This window comes from Bos mutus, chromosome 10 (genome assembly GCF_027580195.1).
Source record: "Bos mutus isolate GX-2022 chromosome 10, NWIPB_WYAK_1.1, whole genome shotgun sequence".
Taxonomy (NCBI): Eukaryota; Metazoa; Chordata; class Mammalia; order Artiodactyla; family Bovidae; genus Bos; species Bos mutus.
Window position 1 is genome coordinate 15,717,282 of NC_091626.1, and position 23,356 is coordinate 15,740,637.

Sequence of the window (23,356 nt, forward strand, 5' to 3'; positions counted from 1 at the left end):
TAGTACACACCCACCCACCCACCCTCTTACAAGGTATGTAGCCACAAGAAAACCTAATAAGCCAGATGATCAATAGTGTGGTTGAGGATTCATAAAATGGGCCTTGGGCTTCCCGGGTAGCTCAGTTGGTAAAGTATCCACCTCAGGAGACCTCAGTTCCATTCCTGGGTCAGGAAGTTCCCCTGGAGAAGGAATAGGCTACCCACTCCAGTATTCTTGGGCTTCCCTGGTGGCTCAGATGGTGAAGAATCTGCCTGCAGTACCAGAGACTTAGGTTCGATCCCTGTGTTGGGAAGATCTCCTGGAGGAGGGCATGGCAACCACTCCAGTATTCTTGCCTAGAGAATCCCCATGGACAGAGGAGTCTGGTGGGCTACAGTCCATGGGGTTGCAAAGAGTCCAACACAACTGAGAGACGAAGCATAAAAAAGGCCTTAGAGATCATCAACTGCAACCCACTCACCGTAAACTGAGACTCAGAAAGGACAGCAATTTGCCCCAGGTTACAGAACTAAAAGGAGGCTAGAGCCCAGGTCTCTGGACTCCAGGTCCAGTGCTCTTGCCGCTGCTTGCACACCTAGCAAACATGGCAAGGAAGGGAGCAGAAGGAGCTCCGAGAGCCTGGGGCCACAGGCGGGATGCTCCTCTACGCTAGTCTGGGAGTTCATCTGGGAGGAGGAGGGCTGAGGCCGGAAGTGGCTGCAACCTGGGAGTAGCCAGGGAGTCTGGGTGGTGAAGGTGGTCATGGGGGTGGGCTGTGTGTGTGTTTTCTTTGCCCTATGTGTCCCTTTGACTCCTTTCACTGTGTCCGCTGAGTGGCAGAGGTCCAGGTCGAGCACCTTCCAGACCTGAGAAATAGGGGCCTGGGGAAGGGGAGAGGGTGGCAACTCCCCTCTCGCTGGGGCACTCCTAAGACAGCTGGGTGGAACTGACCACAGGGGCTGCGAACGGCCAAGAAACCCTCCCAGCAGGGACAGGACATTGGTGGGGTGGGGCTGCGGGTGCCCAGTTGTTTTTTCCCTGTGCTCCACCCCATGCATTCTGAAGGGCAGGCTCAGTGGCTCTGCCCTCCAGGAGGCCTCGGGGCTCTCAGGCCTCTGTTCCTAGAAATGGAGGTGGGCGTGGAAGTTGCAGGGGAAATGGGGCCCATGGACACTTCCGACTCCACTTGGGTGCCAGGCTTGGCTCGCACCTCAGGCTGGCGAGTGGCGGGGCGACCCCTGGGACGTCACGGAGTCCGGCGTGGGTGGCTCTCTCTTAGGTGCAGGCCGGGAGATGCCGGCGGTGCCCAGCCTCGGCTCCGCCCCCGCCCGCCCGGCTCCGCCCCCCGCGGGCGGGATGGGCGGGGCCCGCGGGGAGGCGCGCCGACCGCCCAGCCAGGTGCAGGGAGCCGGCGGTCCAGCGGCACACGCGGCAGCAAGGAGTCCCGGTCTCCTCCTGCGAGTCCTGCGTCCCTGCGCCCTTTCTGCCGGATGCCCGGGACCCTCGGAGCCCAGGTAACCGAGGGCAGGACTGCCCCACGACGCGCGTCCTTCCGCCTCCCCGTCCACACGCACCCCACTTCGGCCGCCGCCCCCTCAGGCTCCCTGGAGCCCGGCGGCGGCTCCCGGGGCGACTCTTGCAAAGTTTACTCCGGGACGGCCCTGCACCAGGCGGCCGTGAAACGCAGCCTCTTTTGCCCCCACTCCTCCGCCCAGGAGCCGATGCGAAGGTGGGACGGCCGCTACCCTGGCACATGGTCCCTGCTAAGAATCGAGTGAAGTTTGCTTTCTAGCTTTTCCCGTCTCTCGCTCTTCTGAGCGTTTGCGTCCCTCCCCCTTGTCCCTCGATTCCTTAAGAAAAATATATATCCTTAGATGGGAACGGCAGAGTTGGCGATTTCTTAAGGGATGTTTACGTTTGTGCTTCCCGCCTCCCCCGGCCAAGATGTATGATAGGAGACTCGGCTGAGCCAGACCGGGTGCGGGTGAGGGGGCAGCCCTCCGCCCGGTTGAGGTGGGGTTCACCGTCAGGGCCCTGAATAACTGGGTGCCCAGCCACGAGGAGTTCCGGGCTTCTATCTTGCCTCCCTCAGGCCACAGCCCTGCTGGGCATCCTCCACACCCCTTCTCTCCCTTCCCCCGCTCCTCAAGATGATCACTAAGGAGAGAGGGTAGGCAGAGGGATAGAGGGTGGGCAGAGGCAGGGATTAGAGCGAGCTCTATAACCCTTGACGATTTGAACAGAACGGGCTTCCTCTTGCTTAGGTTTCGAGGAGCGCTCAGCTGTGTGTGAGGAAGAGGGTGAAAGATGGTCCTAACTATGCAGAGGCAGAGAGAACAGGTGGAGGAGGTCAGAGGATCAGAGAGGAGCTAACAGCACTCTCATGGGCGCTTCCCTGAATTCACCCACCACCACCACCCCCGCCGCATTAACCAGTGAGGAAGTAGGTCTTTTTCCATTGTCAGATGAGCAAAAAGGGAGGCTCCAAGAGGCTAAGTAATTTGCTGGAGAAAAGTGGCGGACTTGGACCACAAACCACAGTCAGATCGTCGGTTCTCCATTTTGCTGGGCCCCCGATCAGCAAGCGTTCATTTCTTCTCTCCCTCCCTTGAGGTTCTTCCCCTGAAAGGGGTAGGCCCAGAGAAGCACACTTCCAAGAAGAAATAAAATCCGCTCAGGAAGCCCTTCCAAGAGAGGGCAAGCTCCTTGCTAAGCTACAAGGTCTGCAGGAGGCAGAGACTTGTTTTGCTCACAGCTATAGCCGGGGTGGCGCTAGTGGTAAAGAACGCACCTCCCGGTGCAGGAGACTTAAGAAAGCCTGGATCCCTGGTTCGGGAAGATCCCCTGGAGGAGGGCATGGCAACCCACTGCAGTATTCTTGCCTGGAGAATCCCATGGACAGAGGAGTCTGGCGGGCTATAGTCCATGGGGTCACAAAGAGTCAGACACGACTAAAGTGACTTAGCATACACACAGCCGTAATACCTGAAAGTGCCCCACAAGAATGGAATGAATTAACCTGAAATAGCAAAGACTCTTTTCCAGCTGATGGATCTTTGCCCTTGTGGAACAGAAAGAGCATTCTGATAAGTCAGACCAGAAAGGTGTCCTACGCCATTGCTGAAGGCCCTTGAAATCTTTACCCAACTTGTTTTTTTTTAAGCCAGTGAGCATGTCCATAATCCCACCCATCTTTCCAGACAGCTGGGCTTTCACTTCACCCTCTGTCCACTTCTGGTTAGGCTAGGAGAAGTAGCAGGTGGTGGGATACATGTCCAACATGACCTTGCTCTAGGTCGGAGGCAGAGGGCCTTTGGCCCATCTATACAAATCTTACCCATTTCTCCAGGAAATCTTATTTGAAAATGCTAGTCTTCATTCCCTTCTTCCTCTCCTTACCATTCCATGGGGCAACCATGGATTTAGGGAAGAGGACTCAATTTCTTCATCTGTAAAATGGGGACAATAGACTCTGCATGGTTTCATGCAAGAGTATGTAGTCCAAATGGCTCTGTGAGCTGCAAAGCAAACAGAGAAACATTTCCTCACATGTTTGTCTGTTAGCCTGACCTCCCTGGGTGGGCTATAAATTCCTTCCAGGAAGTGATCACTCATCTTGATGTCCCTCTAAGAGCACTCCTCATAATGAGCACACAGTAGGTTCACACGAAGTACTTATCAATCAAACATAATCTCTAGAGGAAGAGAAATGGCTAAAAATTGGTGAAAAATCACCCCTCTCCAGCCATGTAAGGAGAAGGGATACTCTACAACACAGGGGAGAGTCTTGGAGGGACAGGAGGGGTCTGAGATCCAAGGCTAGCATCGAGTGGAAAGGCAGGGTGTAGCAGACTTTCTATGACAGTGCCCTGAAGACATCTGAAGCTCTGCCAGGAACCCTATAACCTTGGATTCCTTAGCAGACGTGGTGTCTGCTTTGGCCTGAGAACAGACCAGAATACCCAGAGCTAGCCACTTGGAGAAGGCCACTGAGAGCATAGCTGGGATTCAAGGCCCCGTACTTGACCTCCACCCCCACCCCACCTACCCCACCCCCACCCTTCACGCACACACACACCAGTGGTTCCTACACTCATAGGCCGTGCCCGGCTTCCTACTGCCATCCCTGGCTCTTAATGAGAACCCAGTGGAGTAAGAGCTTGAGACCCAGCATATCTCAGTTGGAATAAGCCTTAGATTTCACAGTCTTACACCTCTTCTGTGCTTTCCTTTCCACAGCACTTATTACCGTCTAATATCCTGTATGTTGTTCATTGTTGTTTGCTAAGTCGTGTCTGACTCTTTCTGACCCCATTAACTGCAGCACCTCAAGCTTCCCTGTCCTTCACTATCTCCCGGAGTTTGCTAAAACTCACGTCCATTGAGGCAGTGCTGCCATCCAACCGTCTCATCCTCTATCACCCCCTTCTCCTCTTGCCCTCAGTCTTTCCCATCATCAGGGTCTTTTCCAATGAGTCAGTTCTTTGTATCAGGTGGCCAAAGTATTGGAACTTCAGCACCAGTCCTTCCAATGAATGTTCAGGGTTGATTTCCTTTAGGATTGACTGATTTGATATCCTGTATATTTCACCTTTTTATCAGCTGTCTTCCCTGTTAGATGATCAGTTCCACGAGGGCAGGGCTTTTAGGCTGTTTTATTCACTACTCTATTTCCAGGAGCGAGAGCAGTGCCCTGTGTGCAGCGGGTGCTTATCTCATATATGTTAAATAAATGGACACATCCAGGCTGCCCTTCCTCATTGTACAGCTGGGGAGACTGAGGCCCAGAGATGAGTGACCTCTTTTTCTTTTTAATTTTTTATTGGAGTATAGTTGCTTTACAGTGTTGTGTTAATTTCTGCCATACAGCAAAGTGAATCAGCTATAGTTTTATATATATCCCCACTTTTTTGGATCTCCTTCCCATTTAGGTCAGCACAGAGCAGAGTTTCCTGTACTACACAGTAGGTTCTCAGTACTGATCTGTTTTATACCTGTGTGTGTGCTAAGTCGCTTCAGCCGTGTCTGACTCTTTGTGACCCCATGGACTGTAGCCTGCTAGGCTCCTCTGTCCATGGGATTCTCCAGGCGAGAGTACTGCAGTGGGTTGCCATGCTCTCGTCCAGGAGATCTTCCCCGCCCAGGGATCGAATCCCCATATCTCCTGCACTGGCAGGCAGGATCTTCACCACGAGTACCGCCCGGGAAGCCCATTGTATACACAGTAGTGTATAAATGTCAATCTCAATCTCCCAATTCATCCCAGCCTCCCCCTTTCTCTCATACCTTTGTTCTCTATATCTGTGTCTCTATTTCTGCTTTGCAAAATAAGATTGTCTAATACCATTTTCCTAAATTCTATATATATGCATTAATATGTGGCTTGTTTTCCTGACTTCACTCTGTGCGATAGTCTCTAGGTTCATCCACATCTCTGCAAATGGCACAATTGTGTTCCTTTTTATGTCTGAGTAATATCCCATTGTGTGTATGTACCACATCTTCTTTATCCACTCCTCTGTTGACGGACAAGCAGTGACCTCTTGAAGGCAGAGGTGGAGCTTTTCTTGGTTGGATTCGAGTCAATTCTAAGTTGGGTCTCTGTCCCAGGCACCAGGTTGCTAGGGGTGCTTAGGAGCTGCCTCAGCAAGAACCTTCAGGCCAACTGCCTCCAGTTACTCAGAGGGGAGCCCCTAGCCGAATATATCACCATCCACATAGAGTGATTTGAAAGAGCCAGATGGGGAGCGCTCCCCATCAGACCCCCATCCCCAAAAGAAACTGCTGCTCTCCAGAGGTGGGCTATGCCTCTGTTCGTGATGAAAACAGTGTTCTCTCCAGGTAACCTTTTCAAATTACCCGGGGCCGTGGAGAACCCAAGAGGACCAAAGTCAAGTCCCTGATGGCCCTGGGGAAAGATATAAAGCTTCAGGTCTGCTGGGGAAGGCTCACAGACCAGTCTGAGAAGGTGCAACCAGACATGTGGGCCTGGAAGAGTGAGGACATCGTTCTGCTCAGGGCGCCTGGCTCCAAGGCCTCCCTTAGGAATCCAATAAGTGGTTTACTGGAGGCTCCAAGAACTTGAATTTCCGGGATGCTGTGTCGGGACAAGCAGGTTGGAGAAGCTTGGGTGTGTGTGGGTGGGGTGGGTAGGGTAGAAGCTGGAACTTTCAAGGGATAGAAAATATGGGAGATACATCCACATATTCACCAGCACTGAGCAATTTAAATGTCCCGTGCCCCGCCTCATTCTTCCAGCCACTGTTGTTTCTGCAAAGGACTTTCGTCTGTGTTCTAAGGGAAAACTCAAGTCTAAAACTCAAGTCATGTGGTGTTTATTGGAGGAAAAGACACTGATGGCAAGAAACCCTCCCAAAGAGGTTATTGCAGAAACAGGAGATGAGGTCCCTAGAGGTGTCTCTCCTCTTCACACTCACTGGAAATGTAGACCCTGCCTTTTCTAACTGCTTGGACAAGCAGGGCTTCATTTTTAGTAATAGTAATAAGCATTCACTGAATGCTAGTTGGGTGCCAGACACCCAACTAGTTCTAAGTGTTCTAGGTGCTTGTCCTAGGTAATCCTTACAACAACCATGAGGTTGAAACTATATCATCTCCATTTTATAGATGAGGAAACTGAGCCTCAGCAAGGAGCTATAACTTTGGCCAAGATGACAGTTGCAGGGAGAGGGGTAGCAGAATTAGTCTGGGTCCAGACACTGACGCCTCAGCCTCCATACCATGCTACTGCAGTCAGCCACATAGGCCACACAGACAGGACAGAGAGCCTGGAGGCCAGGGGGGTGTGCACACACATGGAGACAGGGGAAGCAGATCCTATGCAGGCCCCCATGTTAGATCGATAGGGAACTTCAGCGTTTCCCCTGCTATTGACCTCCAGGTCTTCTCCCATTAGCATTGTGATTTGCCAAATTAGGAGTTGGAATTGATGTTGGGAGAGGGACTCCTGAAGTTGGGCCTTGAAGGATGTGTAGGAGTTTACCAGCACGTTGGTAAAACTGGAGAGGAATGGAGCGGGGCAGGTAGAGGGAACAATGATAATACTTTGTGAAGAGATGAGTCCGTAATGGTGACTCCTCTTTCCGAGGCCTCTGCAGTTCCCCTGCCCCATTCTTGTTCCTCAGCCACTCCTCATGGCTCTCTTCCTGTGAAGAAGGGAGACCCTGACATGAGACATAGCTGAGACATTCCTGTTCCTTGCCTCCTCTTTATCACCACCATCGCTACAAGTCTGGTGACTTTCAGCGACAGTGGGTGGAAAAGTTTGCCTGTTATGACGTGTGTGAGTCAGTCTTTTATGAGTAACGGGTTTTCGTCATCAGTACTGTTGGGTGGACCTGCACCCTGGTGTCTGGGCTGTGGTGGGAGACATAGTATTGGCTTCCGGGGTAAAAGGGCAAGGGTGACTCTAGGTGTCATTCTGAAATGGCATGGAGGAGCTCACAGGTGTGAGAGATCATTTTTGGCATCAAGGGAAAAAGCGTTCCTTCAAAGCAGTGATCCCAGGCATGGTTTCCACCATGCCCTGTCCTTCTGCCCAGGGTTTATCTTACAGAGTTGTTCCCTCTTCTGGCCTTGACCCCAGGCCAGGACCACCCCAAAGAGCTCTGTGAGCACTTATACAGTAAATTTTACCTAAGCCTCACATGGGCATTTTGCCTGGGCACACTGTAGCCCCCTAAGACATTCTTCCTCTTTGGTTATGTGGGAGCCCTGTGGTCAGGCTGGCCCTGGTGTGATGCATTGGAGCCTGCCAGAGGCACCAAGCCCAGCCATCATGAATTGTCTGGATCTCAGGGTTCTGAGTCCCTCTACTTGGCCAGCTTGCCACCAGTCTTTGAGTCAGTCACAGGAGTCTTGGGAGCTGAAGGCTGGAGTGGCTGGTGGGGAGCCCTGGCGATTCTAATTCTGACACAATCTGACTCACAGTATGGTTTTGGCCCTGTCCCTCTCTGGGCCCCCGTTTCCTCATCTGTAGAAGAGACAGCTTGGCTGGGATCGGGGACTGTTGACACTGTGGACCAGATACTTCTGTGCTGCCAGGCTGTCCCGTGCTTTGACAGCAGCCTCTGCCTTTTAGATGCCCGTAACCACCTCTCGCTTCTTTCTTGACAAACACAAATATCTCTAGATGTTGCCGATTGACCCCTGGCAGCAGAATCACCTCTAATTGAGAACCATGGGGTTAGATGATCTCTGAAGACCCTCCCAATGATTACCCTCCGGACCAGGAAGACAGCTTTCTCTTTCAGCCCCGTTTTGGAAGTGAGGACTGTGTGTGTGTGAGGAACCTGTGTGTAAGATCTCCAAGGGCTTATGGGGGCCATGTGAGCTCTGAGAACAGGAAAAGCGCTGGGCCCACTGGTCCTCTTGCTGGGATCCAAGGCCAAGGTCTCTTTGCCTCCCAGACCTTGGGTTCCATAAGGAGGCAGGCGTGGGAGAAGCAGGCCTATGGTCGGCCCAGGTACTAAGGTCAGCAGCCTTCCAGCCAGTGACTAATCATCTCTACGTGCCCTGAGAAGTTGGCTCCTCCACAGTCCCCTTTCCTGCTGCCCTGGAAGGGGTCACAGGAAGTGAATCAGCGGCCACCCGCCATGCAGAGGAGGGAAGGCAGAGCACTGGGTGTCAGACCGAAGGGCTGTGCACTCTTACCCCAGCCCAGCCCTGGTTTTATTTTGTTTATTCCTCCTGAGTTAGTTGTTTATTAACCGTCCATGGAAGCCCCTTCTGACCTTTTTGCTTCATGGAAGGGTGAAGATTTATCTTCTCTAGGAATGGGAGGAGTTTCTCAATGAGCCTTAGCGTAAATCACTGTTCTGAGGGCAACAGGCTGTGAAATTTGGGGTAGTATGAACCCAGAATGACCGGTCTGGGTTATTCATTCTTCTAATTCTCATTGAAGGATGAGAGACTGCTCTAGATGCTGCAGAAGGAGCAGGGAGTCAGACACAGCCCTCTTCAGCAGAAGCCTTCAGTCTGAGAGGGCAGAGGTCAGTCTGTAATTGCAGTGCACAGAGGAGGGTCTGGTCAGCTCCACCCAGGGTGTGAGGTAGGGGATCGGGGATGCTGGATGGGGCTGTGCCTGGGTTTGAGGAGTTAATGGTGGCGTACAGGGGATTTCAACAAGAGGAGCTTGGGTGTGAGTTTTGGTTTTTGCCTTCTTTGTGTGTGGTAAAATGTACACAACATATAGCTTAATTTACCATTTTAATCATTTCAAAGTGTGCACTTCAGTATCATTAAGGACATTCACATTGTTGTACAATCCTCATCATCATCCTACTCTTTTCACTTTACAAAATCAAAACTCTGTATCCGGTAAGCACTAACCACCCTTTCCCTCCTCCCCCTCTGCCTCTGGTAACCACCGTGCTGCTTTCTGGGTACCTCATGTAAGTAGAGTCTTTTTTTTTTTTTTTAGCAGAATCTTACAACATAAGGCTTTCTGTGTCTGGCTTCTTTCACTTAGTATTGTGTTTTAAGGTTTATTGGTGTGGTATACATCAGATTTTCTTTCCTTTTGAAGGTAGAATGAGATTCCAGTGTTCAATATTCCATATTTTGTTTATCAAAGGACATGGGTCTCTTCCACCTTTAGGCTCTTGACAGTACAGCTTCCATAAACATAAATAGACAAATATCTGTTTGGGTCCCTGCTTTTAGTTCTTTGAGGTATGTCCCCAGAAGTGGAATTGCTGGATTCAATGGAAATGGTACATTTCATTTTTTGAGGAACCACCATACCATTGAGGAAGAAGAGTTAGAACTAGATCTTAAGGATGAACATGAGCTTTTCAGGCATCTAAGTAGAGGAAAGAGGAAGGGAGGGGGACAGGAAGGGGAAGAGGGAAGGGAGGGGGGAGGGCCTGAACGGCGGCAGGAGACGAGCAACGGTGTTTGTGCCTGGGGCTGGATACGGACCGCGGAGGGTGAAGGGTCTGGGACCAGGCAAGAAACTTGGGCTCCATGCTGTGGGCCGTGAGAAGCACTGAAGGGGGTTTTAATCAGGAAGTGGTACAGGTGTGTTGTTATCTGAGATAGGCAGAGCTGAAAGTGATGTCACAGAGGGCCTGGCAGGGAAGGAGGCTTAAGGCAAGCACTGGAGCCTGGTGACTGAGTTGGGTGGAAGGAGCAGGTCTGGAGAGTGGGTGGGCTACACAGGGCACCGGGGTCTGTGCTGGGTGAGTAGTGGTGAGGCTGCTGGGTGAACTTAACAGGAGGAGCGACCAGTTTGACAAGATGATGAGGGCATATCCATTGGCTTGAAGGGGCCTGTGGAACCACCTGGGTGGAGACAGGATTTGAGGCGTGTGCAAAGCTATGCAGAGCTAGGTGCTGCAGCAAAGTGGCAGAGGCTGGTCCAGGGCAGGGAGAGGACCACCATCAGGTAGCACAGAGGATCCCACGAAGTTGGAGGCCAAGACATGGGGAGAGTGCTCTGCAGTACTGCCCATCCCTGCCCTGAGTATTTCGTATCTCTCCATATGTTTTCACTACCAAACTCAAGGCTCTGAGCTTGAGGCTGGGCATGGGAATTGGAGATATAGCGATAAACCCAAGCCAGTGACTTTAATTTATTTATTCATCTCTTAAGGCTTAGAAGATGAAATTTGGCCAATACCTTTGCACAGTTAAATATTGACACGATGGTGATAGGCGCTCTTCAAGAGAAATGGAGCATGCTATGAAAGTATGTCATGGACACGTGATTTAACCTAGGGCAGGAGCTCTCACATCTCCACTCCCAGCATTCTGGATCAGATATCTCTTTGTTGTGGGGACCGTCTGGAGTGTTGTAGGATGTTTAGCAGCATCACTGGCCTCTCCCCACATACCCCAACCCCAGTTGTGATCATCAAAAACATCTCTAGACATTGCCAAATGTCAAAAAAAATCACCCTCATTTAAGAGTCATTGGTCTAGGGACTAGGAAAGGTCTCTTGAGGAAGTGGTGTTAATCTGAGTTCTAGAAGATAGATAAGAATCAAGATAAAGCAGGGATGAGGAATGGAGGAGAATATTCAAGGCAGAGGTAACTGGAGTGCAGAGGCCCTGAGGTGGGACGGCTTCCATTAGATGGACGGTAGTGGAGGAGGTGAAAAGTGGCCAGGTTCGAGGGTTATGCAGGAGGGAACACAGGCAAGGAAGCCATCCAGGTGTGGAGGATGAAGCTGGCTGGAAGCTGGTGAGTTGCATTTGGGGCCTGTTGTGTGGGAAACCAACACAAATGGGGGCCTGAGCTCAGAAGAGAGGTCCAGCTGGAGATGCATGTTTGGGAATGACACACATGTAGATGACAAGCTTAGCCTTGGGTAGACCAGGTGCCCAAGGGGGAGTGTGGCCCACAAAGAGCAGAGCAGAGAGGAGGACCTAGAAGTGAGCTCCAGGGGTACTGGCATTCAGAGACTGGGCCTGGGGAGGCAGCCCAGAGACAGAGCAGGGACCTGGGGAGTGGAGTTCCGGGGGAGCCCGAGGATGATGAAGAAGAGGGGACCTGGCCTGCAGTGAGTCGCTGGAGCCTTCAAGTAAGGTGAGGACTGGGGCACAGCCACTGGATTTAGAGACCAGTGACTTGGTCATTCTGGGGTCGCGGAGGAAGGGCCAGGGGGGACAGCTGGCAAACAGCCTTTCCAAACGTGTCATCAGAAGGTGAGGAGAGAGCATAGAAACCAGAAGGAAAGTGCAATAGGGAGGTTTTTGTTTTGTTTGTTTATTGAATCTTGCTTGTTTTGCCCCCATACCCACCTTTTTTTTTTTTTTTAGAAGAAAAATGTATATGGTTCAGAATTCAAAAATTGTAAAGATTTCACGGTGAAAAAGTCTCCACACCCATCTCCTTTGGCTTCCCAGCTCCCTCTGCTCCTCAGAGGCAACTCTACCAGTTTCTTACATATTCTTCCAGAGACATTTCATGCGCAGATCAGTAAATGCATGCATGATCTGTCCCCAAAAAGGGTAGCAACACTGTGTGCATTCTCCTGTCCCTTGATCTTTTTCCACTTAGCTTGCTCTCTGTTTTTTAAACAAATTTATTTCTTATTTATTTCTTAATTTTGGCTGCACTGGGTCTTTGATGCAGCACATGGGCTTTCTCTAGTTGCAGTGAGTGGAGGCTCCTCATCATTGTGGTGCGTGGGCTTCTCTTATTGTAGAGCACAGGCTCGAGGAGCTTGGGCTCAGTAGTTGTAGCTTGCAGGCTTAGTTATCCCCCGGCCTGTGGGATCTTCCTGGACCAGGGATTGAACCCGAGTCCCCTGCATTGGTAGGCAGATTCTTAGCCACTACCACTATGGAAATCCTCCACTTAGCTCTTTTGAGAAGCTTGCAGATAAGTTCATAGAGAGCTTGTCATCCTCCTTTACAGCTAGGTAACGTTCCATGATACGAATGGCATGTAGTTTAGTTAACAAATCTCCTGTTTGGGGACATCGCAATGTCCCTCTGAATCTTCTTGTGCTTTAGTCATTCTGCCGTGTTAGTGGGTACATGTGGGAAAAAGTCTCAGAAGTGGCACTGATGAGTCAGAAGCTTTGTGTGGTTTGTGTTTTGAAAACTATCAGCAGATTGCTATCCATAGAATTTATAAGAATGTTCGCTCTTATCGGTAGAACACGAGGATGCTCATTTTTCTATACCCTCCAACATAGTGTTAGCAGCTTACTGATATTTGCCAATCTGGAAGACAAAGATAGTTTCTTGACATCGTTTTAATTTGCATTTTTCTTGCTCTGAATAAGGCTGAACATGTTTTCATAGATGAGAGCCATGTGCATTTCCATTTCTGTGAACTGTCTATTTGCATGTTTTACCCATTTTCTGTGAGGTTATTGGTCCTCTTCTCATGGAATTAGAGGTGATCCTTGTGTATTGGAGAAACTAGTCTTTTGTCTGGAATATAAAATACAAGCATTCCGCTACCCTCCCACCCGCCCCCCACCACACACAGTTGATCAGGGAAGTTTTTTTGTTTTTGCTGCTATGTTTTCAGAATTATGATGTTCACTGGGGTGGGGGGGTGGTCCCTGGCTCAGGGGTCCCTGAGGAAGTGTTGGAGTAGGTTCCACATTAGGACCAGGACTGGAAACATCTCTGCTGTGTAACAGGCAGAAGGGCAGGTGGGATGAGGGTGCTGATGCCAGGAACTTGGTGGCAGCAAATTTGGAGAGAGAAGGCAGATGTCTTGAGTCCACCGAGGCATGGGATTGTGTTAACAAGGTATCCAAAAGTTAAAGAACAGAAGAACTACTGTATTAGCAAAGAGTGGATGAACAAATGCTGGAACCTGAGCTGGATGAGGGGAAGTGAGGGGGTGGGTATTCTGTGTTTCCTTAGATAGTGTCTTTTCTGTTTGGCACATGCTAATCAGTGGGCCGAGCTGATGGCCAACATGGTTGCGTTTTCCCTGTGATCAGACTCCATACTCTGAATCCCCTACTTATTTTACTCTCACATGCACCATATATTTCCCCTGCCCTAAACCAACCCAGTGCCAGGTCCCAGGCAAGTAGAGACAGCCCCAGTGCCCCCACGTCTGCTGAAACTATTCAAACCAGCCAATCCTGAGCTGCCTTGCCTGCCTTTCCCATGGAAACCCCAGTAGAGGCTCTGGCGGCAGGCCTTCCCTTCGCTTCTGCTTCTGCCTCTTGACCAAAGCCTGGTGCTCCACTGTGGTTCCATGTGCTGGGAAATGTAAGTAGAGCGTTCTTTTGATGTCATTAGCCTCCCTATGTGCCATGCAGACACCATAAATTAAAATCCTGTGGGTACAGTTAAGAGGGACCCTTGGAAGGACAGAGTCTGAGGGTGGGTGAACTGCAGGTCCCGGGGAGCCTGCAGAGCCGTCAGTGTGAGTGCTTAAACAAACAGGCTCTCGGTGTGGTCTTCCTAAAGGAGGTGTCTCGAGATGAGGATAGCCGTCATGGAAGGGCAGGAACACAGACAGGGAGGCACAGGGAACCGTGTAGGTGCAGGTGGGTGGGGGGTGATCAGAACCAGGAGGCTTGAGGGCAATATATAGAGAAGGTGAATCTGAATGCATGTGGGGAAGGAGGGAGACATGGAGCCAAAGATGCAGGCTGAGTCCTGAGGATACTTCTTGGAAGACAGTCTTTAAATTCCCAGGAGCAGTCTGACTTTACGTTGATTCCCTTTGTGAGTTCAGGGGAGGGCTCTGGAGCTGCGGATGAGGAGAGACCTGGACATGACATGAGTCCACCTCTGGCCTTTTAGTGCCAGGCTAGCAAACGCCTGTCCCTGAATGGACTCAACTATCCGCCTTCGCTCCTGAGACTTGCTGCCACCACCTCCTGGCACCGGCACCCTCCTCCTCCTGTCTTTCTGCCTGTTGCACTGCAGAGGTGTACCCTCCTGTCTCTCGTCCCCCCGCCCTCTTGGTGCTTTCTGCCTACCCCATGAAGGCCCCCTCATCCTTGCCAGAGCCTCCCTCCACTGGGATCAGAAGCCCATCCGGTTCTTCCAGGGGCATTGGATTTGAGAGAAGAATTCTTGAAGACCAGAAGGCTTTACAACATGGAGAAGAGAGGAATAATGGTAGAAGGATTAGGAAGAGCAGTGCTGTATTGGAGCTGGGGGCTGCAGTCCACAGTGTCTCGGATCACACAGAGTGTGTGTGTGTGCGTGTGCACCAGGGGGAGGATTTGCCCATTCTAGTCATGCTGGTCCACCTCCCAGACCTGGGCTTCAAGTCAGTATATCCACTGGAAGTTCACAAACACATGCTCACACTTGGCCATCACTCAAGCTACCTGGCAATTTTTCTCTTATTGTTGCCTTGAGAGTTATTGACCTTTTGAGAGTGGAATTTGTGGGGAAATAACCTCACTTTCAGCTCATGTTTACCTTGCTGCCCTGAACTCTGACCTGGGCTGGGTGTCGTAGGTCTTACAAGTCTGTTGCGTCTGTTCTGCTTCCCCAGCAAAGATACCATGTGCCCCTTCTCCAGTAGGCTCGATCGCCCCAGACGCCAGTGCAGAGAATGAAGGGAAGCCAGCTGGGCTGTGGTTGGCAGAGACGACTTCTAGAAACAGGAAGAGCTCGAGCAGACTGTGGGTCTCCTCAAAGGGGAAAGAAGGGGCGGGAGCCCCACAAGACCAGGTGTCCCAAGGGAGCTTGTGCATCAGGTCCCCCCGGGGTGCAGGAAGATGGTGATGGCTGCTTTGGCGGTGACAGGTGAGCTGTTGGCAAGGGTTGGGGCAGGAGACAGGGAGCCCCTGTGGGCTCTCTCAACAGTGTTTCAGCCTCTTTGACAGGCAGGGGAGCCTTGGGGGGCTGCTAGCTGGATGAACTGTGGCTTTGCACTTCTGTGAGAGATGATGAGGCTTTGAAAATGCTTCCAATTGGGCAGTTGTTGTCCCTCGAGTATCCTTCACTGGCCCTCGGGGCAGGAAACAAGTGTTTGTTTCCCCAGATCAGGGTCCAATAATGCTTCTCTCTGGGGTCCTTTCTTATGACGGGCATTGCTGGGGAGCAGTGTCTCTGAGAAGGGCACCAAGAAGGGAGGGCATCTGTTTCTGAAATATGGGGCATCAGCAGTTGAGTTCTTTGACAGTTTTGGTATGCATCCTTTCTAGAACCTGAGAGATTTTCAATGGTTTGAAACCACCATTTTTTTCAATGGTTGGAAAAAAAAAATTGTAAATAATTTTAAAAAAAAAGGAAATTGTGTGAAGGAGGATGAAACATTTGGCTTAAACGTGAGGCTGGGGGAGGACTTGGGAGGAAGGGAAAGTGGCTGTTGTCTTTGTCCCTCTTCCCTCTGGGACTGGTTTGCTTTAATCTTCACTGTCCTCCCAGAGACAGTTCTTTGAGTCCAGCAGATGCCCAGTTGCTGGAATCTTACTTCTAGGCTGTCCCTTAGCAAGACTGGGGGCTTCTGGGCTTACCCTAAGACCAGCTTGCTGGGTGACCTTGAGCAGGCCTCCTGACATCTCTGGTTTATACCTTATTCTCTTCTGGAAGCATCAGTTTTGTCCTTTGGGTTTTGTGTGTGTGTGTGTGTGTGCACGCACTTGTTAAGTAGCTTCAGTCGTAGCCAACTCTATGTGACCACATGGACTATAGCCAGCCAGGCTCCTCTTGTCTGGATTCTCCAGACAAGAATACTGGAGCCGGTTGCCATGCCCTCCTTCAGAAGATCTTCCCGACCCCGGGATTGAACCTGTGTCTCTTACATCTCTTGCATTGGCAGGCGGATGTAAGAGACAAGCCAGACACTAATGCCTCTTGGGAAGCCCCTTGGGTACTTTATGGTCTCCTGTTAATGATCAAGTCTGCTTATCACCCTCCAGATTTCTTTCAGGGCCTGAAAAGAACAGAAGGGGAGTCTGAAGAAGTGAAGTCCAGTGGTCAAGCTCTCAGGGGCAGCCGGTCAATGGAGGGAGGGGTCAGGGGACACAGTCTCTGCCCTGCCTGGGCCTCCACCCTACCAGCCTGGGTGTACTGTGACCATCCTTCCTTGTGCAAAGGCCTCAGATTTGACTTTCAAAGAGAAAACACCTGTCCTGATAAAGTGGGCCTTGTTCCATTCCAGTTGGCTTTGTTCAGGCTCCTGGGCTCAGTTCCTGTGTCCTGCTGGTGTGGGGAGGACAGAGGCTGGGTAGGGTCTCTGGGGGGTTGATCAAAGCAGACGATCCCTGCTTTGAGAGGGCCGAAGTGTTTTGCACACCCAGTGGTGCCCAGCGTGTGTCCGCGCTGGTCTCTGAGCGCCTCCTGGTGCCGGCAAGCCTCACCTCCTCAGCGTTCTCACTCTAGGATGTGGAGACTGAGGTGCAGATGGTTACGCAGCTCGTGGGGTCACCTGGGCCTCGCAGGGCCACTCAGTCAGCCGTGACCAGGTCCCCTGATTCCTTGCCCAGTGCTCTCTTCCCACAAAGATGGGCCTTTGTTTATGATGGGCCTTAACAGAGCTGGGTTCCCTGCCCTGTGCTCCACCCCTCCTGCTCAGATGTATCCCCCAGCCAACATAAGTTATTGTGGAAATGAATTCTCTATGTGCTGAAAGGAAGACCTGGGACTCGGCATGAAAAGTAAGAGGGAAAAGAATTTCTCCAATGGTTTCCGCTACTCCCATGACACCTCTCCTCTCTCCAAAGTATCAGCATGTTCCTTAGGGCCTTCTTTAAAGACTCAAAGAAGTGAATCTCTAATGGTGAAATTTCTAGCCTCGCAGTATGGAGGGTAGCCCCTGATTCACACTGCAGAGGTGACCACCTTCTTATACAGATACCAGGCCTGTGTGACATTCCTAGGCCAAGAAATAAGGGACCTATCTTCAGGCATGTTTCCGCCTCGATGGTCCTTCTTGCTTCCCAGTACTCTGTGGGACACTGTGGGGATATGTGATAGGAAGAGGCATGTTAACCCTGGACATGATTTTTCCTTTCTCACTTTTCATTCAGTCTGCTTGAAGTGCAGGAGACCTGGGTTCAATCCCTGGGTCGGGAAAATCCCCTGGAGAAGGGAATGGCTACTCACTCCAGTATTCTTGCTTAGAGAATTCCATGAACAGAGGAACCTGGTGGGCTACAGTCCATGGGGTCGCAAAGGGTTAGACATGACTGAATGGCTGAGTGACTTTGGCTTTCCCAGCTTTCCACCCCTGGGCAAAGTGCATCACTGTCCACAATAAGCAGAGGCTGTCGGGACTCTGGGGGCAGGCAGGGATGGCCGGGGATGGCTGCAGCCAGAACCTGCACCCACTGTCGCCAGCTGGCTGATCCAGCACTACTGGCCTCTAGCAGATCCTGCCGGGTTCTAGGCCGGCCTCCAGACAGGGCTCAAGGCCAGGCTGCAGCCGCGGGGGCCTCTGGCAGCAGAGGTCAGGCAGGGCAAGGCTTAACTATTTACACCTTCCCAGCTCTGGCTGCACCTTCTTGGGGGCTGATTTGAAGGCACCTATTATTATTTTCATTCTTCCTGGTATTTTGAATAATTCATTTTTCCTCAGTCCTTAAAAAAAAAACAAACCTGTGCTTAATAATACTAGAATAATGACCTTGTGTCACATTTTGCCACTGGGGCTCTTAATCTACTGCTGCATTCAAATATTGTGAAATGTGTTGCTTTTGACATTGGGTTAGCCGGAAGAATAGTGTCCTTGTGAGGAGGAAGGAGGATCTGTTTTGTGGTTTCCCTTGTAGCCTTCGACAGTCCAGCCAGGAACATCGTCCGTCATAATAATGTCATACAGGCAGGCGACTTTATGGACGCTTACTGTGCACCTTGGCCTTAACACAGGCTCTTGTTAATGCTTGAAACAGGCCAATGACATAATCACTCTGAGGATTATAAAGAGCCTATGCAATGTAGGAGAGCCAAGTTCGATCGCTGGATCAGGAAGATCTCCTGGAGAAGGAAATCCCCAGGGGACTTTCTGATCCCTGCTTTAATATTCTTGCCTGGAAAATTCCACAGATAGAGCCTTGTGGTTGACAGTCCATGGAGTCTATCAAAGTTGGATACAACTGAGTGACTAACACACACACACCTGGAGGCTGATTGTGAAAATTCACTGGAGTGTATGCCCATAAATGTCTTGGAATAGACCAAGTACTCAGTAAGTAGAATTTCAAATCACCATCGTCATCCCCATTTACAGAGGAGGAAAGTGGGGCCTAGAGAGATCTCAGGACTCAAAGCCAGGTCCCCCTGACTCCAAGGCCCAGACTCTTTCCTCACTGATGGGAATAATTGCATATTATAGAGGTTCCTGCCATCTAAGCTTCTCATTGTCTGTGGGGCCACCTGTAAAGTCACATGGGCCCTCTGTTCTCCCCCCCCGCCCCAGGCCCCATATCCTTCTCTGATCCCCAATGTCCTCTAGTCTCTGTTGAAGGTCTGGGCACATGCCAGTCCCCTGCCTGGTCCATGTGACTTCCTCCTGCCAGTTACACCTCCCTGGCTGCCCATGACAGTTTCCCCCTTGCTTGTGGGCTGTGTTCTCTGGGTAATAATTACATGAAATGGCTCACTTGCCAGCTTGATCAGTAAATAATTCCCCCCCAGTCCCAATGGGTGAAGCTCAGAGTTAATGATTGCCAAGGAAAGCTGCTCAGAATGCAAATCATCTGAGGAGGGAGGCAGGAGGGAATGCTGAGCTCCATGACCAGGAGGAGGGGTGCACCCGGGGGCTCCCTGTGCTCTGCCCCCGCCCCCAGCTGTCCTCCCATCTCTTGTCTCTGAGTTCAGCAGCAGCAAACCTCCCTGCTGTGGCCGGCCCATTTCCCCTCTCTGGGCCTTTGCTCGCAAGCTCCTCTCCCTTCCCTCCTCTCTGCCAAAGCAAGTGCTCCCCCTCATTTGTGGCCCACTTCCAGGGCTGCCTCCCCCGGGAGCCTTCTCTCACTGCTCCCACATCCTTGCTCTGGGCTCCTTCTCAGGACTCCTCGGCCACAGCACAGGTCTTTTCCGAGTGCTCCGCTACATGTCAGATGCAGTGCTTGGTTCTGGACACCCATCATGGAGCAAGGTGGGGTCAGATGTAGTCCCGGAGCACTCATGCAGCTTGAAGTGCAGCAGGGAGGCCCAGAGGACCTGGGAACAGAGGGCAGGTCAGGGGCACTGGAGCCGGACGGAGTGGGGCTCGGGCGGACACTGAAGGTGCGGTGGAATTTTCCAGGCAGACATGGAGGGAGGGCAGAGGCATCTCAGAGCAGAGGGACCAGTGTGTACAGAGTGGTTTGGTTGGATGATGTCTCAGCTGTGGAGGGGAGTCACCTGGGAATCACCCAGGTGGGTGTGTCCAGGAGGCCGGTGGCCACTCAGAGAAGTCTGCCTCCCACCCTCCGTGGCTCCTTCACAGTTTCACTACTGGGCAGAAAGAAGGGATTCTTCTCTGTGAAGGTGGCCATGCTTTCCTGTACCACCTGCTCACCAAGCGATGTGGATTCCAACCTAAAGTCTTGCAGTGTGCGGTGAATTCTGGGCCGTGTAGAGGTGACTGATCTCAGAAGCTCAAGGCAGTGGCTTCCCCACTGGGGCTTGATACTGGGAATGCCACCCAGGTTCCCCTACTGGGGCATCTGATTGAAAAAGCGTGAGATGGACTGACCCAGTAGGTTCATGTGTTCACAGCCCCTGGGTTATTTGAGTGCACGGGTGAGTTTGGGACTTACCGCTAGAGTGCTTTTCCGGGCTCCTGCCTCTAACTTCGCCCCTTCTCCAGAGTGAGCACCCCAGGCCCCACCTGGACATTTTCCCGTGGGGAGCAAGTGTGCATGGAGCAGCCCCCTTGCTGGAGAGCAGTGCCACTGTGGCTTGAGCTGACACCTGCCTCCCAGGAGCTCCATCTCCGTGGGCAGGGGGAGGGTGCCTTGCTTCTGCCCTTGGGGGCTGCATGGCCTCTTACAGGCTTCCAGGGCTGCCCCCTCCTCACCCCGAGTCCTCCCTGGGTCTCCCTGCTTTCCTTCCTCCTGTGATCTGGGCTCCATCCCACAGGCTGACAGCCTTATCTCAGACTTCAAGTTTCTAATCAGATTAGCAGCCTGGGAGGAGAGTGCAGATAGGATCGTGCTGTCCCCAGAAGCCTGACACTTCCTGTTGGGGTGAGGGGAACCCCAGCAGTCAGGGCCTAGTTCACCTGCCATCAAGTCGGCAGGGACTCACCCTTTTCCACCCTTGGGGAACGGACCCGCCTGCTGCACTCACCCTGGAAGCCAACAAGCTGTGTGGACTAGGCACCCTGGTCCTGATTCTCCAGGGCACAGTGGTGGACCAGCTCAGCTCTCACGTTGGCCTAGAATCTGAGCATTCTCACCCTGGCCATGCTGTAGGGTCAGCTGGGCTCCTCCTCCTCTCCCTGACCTTCGGAGGGCTTTGCTTAAGTGAGCAGTGGGTCCAGGCATCAGTGCATCATAAAACTCCCTGGGTAGTTTTAGGGCTTCTCAGGTGGCTCAGTGGTAAAGAATCTACCTGCCAATGCAGGAGACATGGGTTTATTTCCTGAGTCGGGAAGATCCCCTGGAGAAGGAGATGGCAATCCACTCCAGTATTCTTGCCTGGAGAATCCCATGGACGGAGAAGCCTGCAGTTCATGGGGTCGCAGAGTCAGACACAACTGAGCACGCACGCACACTCAGGTAGTTTTAAGGTGTATCCAGAGCTGAGGACCACTGGGCTAGATGCCTGAGACCCACCTGTCCAGCTCAACCGTGTGTTACACACGGTTACACTTGAAATAGTCACATTTGAGGAAAACAGCCGAGGCTGTCTTGTATATATCACCTAATACTAGAGTACATCTTTGTATTTTATAAGAAGGTATTTAAAAATTTAAATCAGTAAAAGCAAACATGTAATAATTTTAAAGACAAGAAATGTGTAATATTTTGGAACCTCAAGTAAATGTAAAGAGAAAAACAGACCCTGTCGGGTAACGAAAATGACATATTCAAAACATTGAAATCTGTATATGTTAAAAACACAAAATCTAGTCATGAGAAAATGGAAGACGAGCTATTATTTTATTCCTTCTAGAGCAGAATCTTAACATCAAAGTTGGCAGACTCATTAGGTCACAAGTATCCTTTGCTATAAAATTTTCTAGAGAAAGCTTTTCCTGACCCTCCCCTAGTTGAGGAATGGTAGGAAGATGTATCTGTGAGATATCTTCAAATATTTTCCGCTGACAAGGCCTTTGGGCTTTTTTTCCTGGGACTGCAGTCCTTTATTTACAAGGAGCCATAGTTTTTGCTTCTAAAGCGTTTCCGGTTTGTCCTTCAGTTCTTCAGTTTTATCTTGTTCAGATGGCAATTCTGACGCAACACTTCCTGTATCAGTTTCAAAACTGTCATGTTGATATTCCACATGTGAGGAAAGTCTGTGAACAGAGTAATAATTATTCTTGCAACAGCATTTTGCTTTGTCTGCTTCCATGCAACGCCTGAGAAGGACTCAAGACGTGTTTCACATTTCAGCAGGATTTTTTTTTTTTAATGTTGTAATTATCTCCTTTTAAAAACATAGATTTTGAGAGATTGGTATAATGAACTATCATGCTTGGCCTCAACAGTGATCAGCTCATGGCCAGTCTTGTTTCTCTGGTGCCCACACTCACGCACCCTGCTCCTGCCAGCTTCTCTTGAAGCCGATTCAGACATCATCTCATCTCTGTGATTACTGCAGTGTATATCTCTAAGTTAAAAGGGCCCTGTAAAAAAATGTAACCATCATACTATTATTACATCTTAATAATTGATCATTTCTTGTTATCAAGAATTTCTTTTATCGGCATTCAAATTTTCCCAGTTGTCACATGTATTTTTTTTTTTTACAGTTGGTTTGAGATTTCAGATCTTAAAAATTTTGAAATAAAAATTTTAGACCAAGTGAAATAGACCATTTGGGCTGGAAGTGCAGGATTCATGAAGAGAGCATGCAACCAACTGGGTGAAAGTTTCTAGGCAAAGGGACCAGACCCTGCTTGTAGGTTTCAGAGTGTGGTAGATGGGAGAATTGTTCAGTTCGGTAAACATGTGTTCATTCCACAGTGGCACTGTGCCCGGTGCTGGGCGGGGCACCTCAGACACAGCAGTGAATAAGCCAGGCCCCACCAGCCTTGACTCAGGGGAGCCAGAGCACAAGCATTTCAGTGTGAGGTTTACAAAGGGAGCGCTACAACCCTTGCAGGTGATACTGGGGGTAGCCTGGAGCCATTACTGGATTTCATCAAAAAGAGAAGGTGGAGGAAGGGGTGTCTCTCCCGGAGTAAACCGCAAGTGCAAAAACATGGGAGTGTGGAAGTCCAGTGCGTTCAAGGACAGTGGTGGGTGCTGGGGCATCGCGGGTGTGGCAAGGCTGCTGAGAGGTGAGGCTGCTGCTGGCTTGAGGGTGTGTCTTTAAGGAGCGGGGTCCCCTGGGACCTTCCAGAAGGGACCCCAGAGTTTTGTTGTAGGAACATAAAGTGTACACTGTGAGTCAGGGAGCCTTGCAGGAACTCTGAGGAGTTACTTGAATTTCCCAGCCCTTCCTGGGTTCCTGCCTCCTCTAGACTGGAGTCCCACTGGGACAGGCCTGTATCAGCCTGGAACTGTATATACCCAGCGCCCAGCACACAGAGCAGATTCACTGTGTCTACTGCCCATGAGCTTACTGTGCTCCCAGTGCAGGACACCCCTGTCCCCCACCCTGTTCACCACACCTGGAACAGAGGGAGCCTCCTTAGGCCTTCCACTTGGGGAAAGGCAGTGGCATCTCCAAAATGTGTGGTTTTGGAAACTGAATGCCAGTGCTGTGAGTGGGGGACGCAAAGCCAGTGTTGCCCTGGGCCAGCAGGCAGGCTGATACTAGAGCTTGATACAAGAGCTTCTCAGGTGGGTGTATGAGGAAATGCCAATGTGTA

The 23,356-nt window shown here is 51.0% G+C and overlaps 1 protein-coding gene across 1 annotated transcript in view; it reads left to right on the plus strand.

Moving 5' to 3' along the window:
- The first annotated feature begins 1,383 nt into the window (after window positions 1-1,383).
- Window positions 1,384-23,356, plus strand: part of PAQR5 (progestin and adipoQ receptor family member 5) — a 98,699-nt gene continuing 76,726 nt past the window's right edge. The window contains exon 1 of the mRNA XM_070378498.1: window positions 1,384-1,496. The gene's annotated coding sequence lies outside the window, so the exon portion shown is untranslated. The remainder of the gene's footprint in view (window positions 1,497-23,356) is intronic.